Raw genomic sequence first — 4,066 nt, forward strand, 5'->3', positions numbered from 1 at the left:
CATCAGACGCACAGATCTAAAACTGAGCCAGAGGAAACCAGGAATGAAGGATGTTAATCATCCATAGCAATTTCCATGCTGCACTGCTGGAATGGAGGAGGGATGTTTTCCTGGGCCCTAATTCCCAGAGTTGTTGGGATTATCAGCTCTTCTGCCTGTTCCTCTGCTCCCTCCTCCTGCCCCAGGGATGCCAAACACCACAGCATCACCTCTGCCTGCTCCTTCCTCAGCACTGTCACCGGGGATATCAGTCAGGAAAAAGGGATCTTGGCACAATTTTCCCTTGAATTTGGAGCTCCAGAGCAGTGCAGACCACAAACCACTCAGTGCTTAGAGAACTTGCCCTGCCCAGGTGAAACCAAATCTCATTGTTTCTCTTCGCTGCTGCTCATGGTTTGTAAATTTGGTTCCAACCTAAATTAAGTTTTTCCCAATCATTTGTCTTTGAGAGAAGCAGACAGGCACATCACACCCCCTCACACACTGCAGAATTCCTGACAGAGGTGAGGCTCGTGGGACTACGTGAGCTGAGAAGCAACATACCAAAATCATGCCCTGCCTGTCCTCTCTTCTGGCACTTTCTCCAGGTCTCTCCATCTTATGTTAATAAACTGTCAGGCACTTAATTACCCAAACATTGGTCATCTTTCCTTTTCCTCCAGCAAACCCTACCAGCAGCCAGCACAGAAACACCTTCACACATTCCCTGACTGCTCCATGCAGGTTCATCCTGCTCAGAGGACACAATCATGGAATCATTCAGGTTGGGAAAGACCTCCAAGATCATCAAGTCCAACCTTTGACCAAATACCCACCATGCCCACTAAACCACAGAGGTTGTGCTGCTGTCACACCCTTCAGCCACGTGTGCATGGAGTCACCACCACAGCTCACACTGCTCAGCACAAAAAAACAAGTCATGGAAAAATATTACCTTTTTTTTCTCAAAGTGAAAATGCTCAGGAAGGGCACACTGGGATTTATTAGCAGAAAATAGTTTTAAGAAGTTATAAGAAGAATTCCTTCAATCTCCAAAGTTGCCAAGAGCCAGCTGGGATTAAACCATAACATCAATTGCTGATGGTTCTTATGGAAAGGCAAAGAAAATCTATAGGAGCAAAACCAATGAATACTACATTTTAATGGCATTTTTATAAGGAATGTATTGTTTTCGTTAAGCTACTCTCCATGTGTTTGCAGTAAATCCTGGTCTAGACTGTTAAGTGAATCATTCAGAGAACAATGATTCCTCTTGAAAGGAACCTGGCACCTCTGAGCCTCCCCAGGATTGCTGAGTATGGCAGGCACTGCCAGTCTGCTTGGGAGGCAGAGCCAAGTGCTCAGTGGATGCTCCTGGAGCCTGGGAGGGTGTGGAGATGCACCTGGGATGGGGCGAAGGATGCTGCTCCATCCTCCCTGGCAGCCTGACTAGGAAAGCTTCACTCCTGCACATGCAGCAACTTCTCACACTGCCTTGTCTCCAGCAAGGGAAATATGTAAACCAAGTGTGGAGAGCTCTCGTGGTGCTCCTGGGTCACTCTCCTCGGCTGAGCAGCACAGATGAGGCCACAGAGTCATAGAATTGGAATGGACCTTAGAGATCATCCAGCCCTAACCCCCTGGGCAGGGACAGCTCCCACCAGAGCAGGTTGCTCAAGGCTTATCCAGCCTGGAATGAACACTGCCAGGGGTGGGGCTGGGCAACCTGTGCCAGTGTCTCACCACCCTCACAGGGAAAACCTTCCTAATATCTAATCTAAATTTCCCTCTTTCAATTTCTCCCCATCACTCCTTGTCCTATCCCTGCAGCTCCTAACACAGATCCCTCTGCAGCTTCCCTGGAGCCCCTTCAGCTCCTGGAAGGTGCTGTGAGATCTCCACACAACCTTCTCTTCTCCAGGCTGAACAGCCCCAACTTCCCATCATCAAGAGTTGCCTCTGCTGTCCTTGTCACCTTTTTCTTAAGGAATATGTTGCTTCCACACAGAGTCCCTGCACACCTGAGCTGCACAGGAGAGGAACAGGTAACAGCTCTGGGATAGCCCAAGGCACCCAATTACTGCTGGTTTCTGTGCTCACGTGGCACCTGAGCTCAGGTTGGTACTGGGAGCAGCTCTTCCACCTCACAGTGGCCACCACCATCTCCCAGGGCACACTTTGGAACGGAGACGCTGAGTTCTCTCCCCTTCTTCCTCGCTGGGATGATGCACCAACAGTTTCACCCTGTACATGAAACTCCACCAGGTGTTTTGGGAGTTTCGTTGTCTTTAGCGTTTCTCACGCAGCCCTCACCCCCTCCCTCCCCTCCCTCCCCTCCTCCCTCCCTCCCGAGCCGCTGCCGTCTCCGAGCAGAGCAATCGGCGTGACTCAGATTTCACTGCAGTCACTGGTGATGGGCTGTTGGGTCCTGTCTGGGCAGGAATCCTCACCCGCTCTCAATCCCATCTTCTCAAGGAAGAATAGGCAGCAACAGAGTTTGCTCCCAGGGTGAGACTCAGCTCCTATCACTTGTAATCAACACAGATAAACACACCAGGGCAAGATGTAGCAACAAAGCATTCAGCAGCTTTAAAAAAAAAAAAAAAAGCACAGATATTACATGGAAAAAAATGCTTTGGAGCTTTGTTCTTCCTCACTCTCAACTGAAGTGTTCCTTGTGTGACTCCTTTCTGCCTCCCTGACTGGTCACCTTGGCGTGGCACAGCCTCTGTAAGCATGAGCAGCTGATGTTTCAGCATTTAGCACTCTGGGGGCAGAGGGAAGCTGGGGAGAGCTTTGAGGTCTCGACCACTTGTAGTTGCATCCAGTTTATGAAGAGCACAAGTCTGAAAAGTGCTCTTGGAATGTACATCTCACTTTCAGATGTGGCTGTGCTGCTCTCAGACATCACCACCTCATCCTGCCTCTGCTGGGATCCTTGGAGCAGAGCTGGCACCATGGCAAACCTGCCCTGCTCTCAACCAGGCATACATCACTTTCCTAAAATCATGGGCCATGCCCTGAGCTTGAGAGAGCCAAAATGTGGACCAAAATACGGCACTCCTGTCCCAAAGCAGCAAACTCCAGCAGAAAGGAGGGACAGCAGCATTTTAGGCTACTCCAGCAGGACTCACTGGGAGCATCAGGCTGAACCCTGTAGTGCTTAGAACCCAAAAACTCCTTGAAGGTTAGTGGATTGACAGCACAGCAGCTCCTCCATGTGCTGGGAACATCACTGGAACCAGTGAGCCTGCACTGATTCACCCAGCTGAGCACTTGGGATGGTGAGGACTCCACATTCATTGCATCTTGTTTCTGTTTCTGAGTCCATCTGATCCCTGGCAGTCATTGAAATAAGAGATTGGAGCCCTGTGAATCACCTCAGAGGACACTCTGGGACTGAGTGCAGACTCCATCCCATCTGCTTTTCCAGAGGGTTTGGCTCTGCTCTGACCCTGTTCCAGGTCAACAGGGCTAGCCAGTATCTGAGGAAAGAGGGAGATTTGAGGAGATAAGCAGATATGATGACACATTTAAGGCACCTTTTGACATCAGGTGCATCTCAGGCCATGCAGCCACAGGACACTGTCACATCAGTTTGCCAAAAACACGTGGGACCAAAAACCTTCCTTCTTGTGTGCTCACACTCACCCTCTGGAGCCTCAGGGTCACCCAGGATTTTTGGGAAGGGAGCAGCCTGTTTGTTTCCAAACAGTGCAGAGTGTGACAGGAGGTGGTACCAGTCCCTTTCCCCACTCCATCCCATCTCTGTCTCCCCTGTTTATCTGCAGAGTCTACCATAGCAGTGACCTCCTGGTGATGAATAAACACTCAGGGCTATGCTGAAACAGGAGAATATCCCCCAAAGGTCTAGGTGGGGAGATCAGCCAAGCAGGAAAGAAATGCTTGTATTCCCTTGGCCTTTTGTTGGTTTTCTGTGGGAGGTTTTCTCCGGCCTTTAAGCTTTGTGTTGCTTGTCTTTGTTCTCTCTTCTACAACTGATTAAGCCTCCAACCTAAATATTAGCCATGCCAGATGCTGATGGCTGCGGAGCAACATCCCATTGTCAAAGGAGCAGGGAATCCAT

The sequence above is a fragment of the Acanthisitta chloris genome, unplaced genomic scaffold, assembly GCF_000695815.1.
Source record: "Acanthisitta chloris isolate BGI_N310 unplaced genomic scaffold, ASM69581v1 scaffold42742, whole genome shotgun sequence".
In the NCBI taxonomy this organism is placed as follows: Eukaryota; Metazoa; Chordata; class Aves; order Passeriformes; family Acanthisittidae; genus Acanthisitta; species Acanthisitta chloris.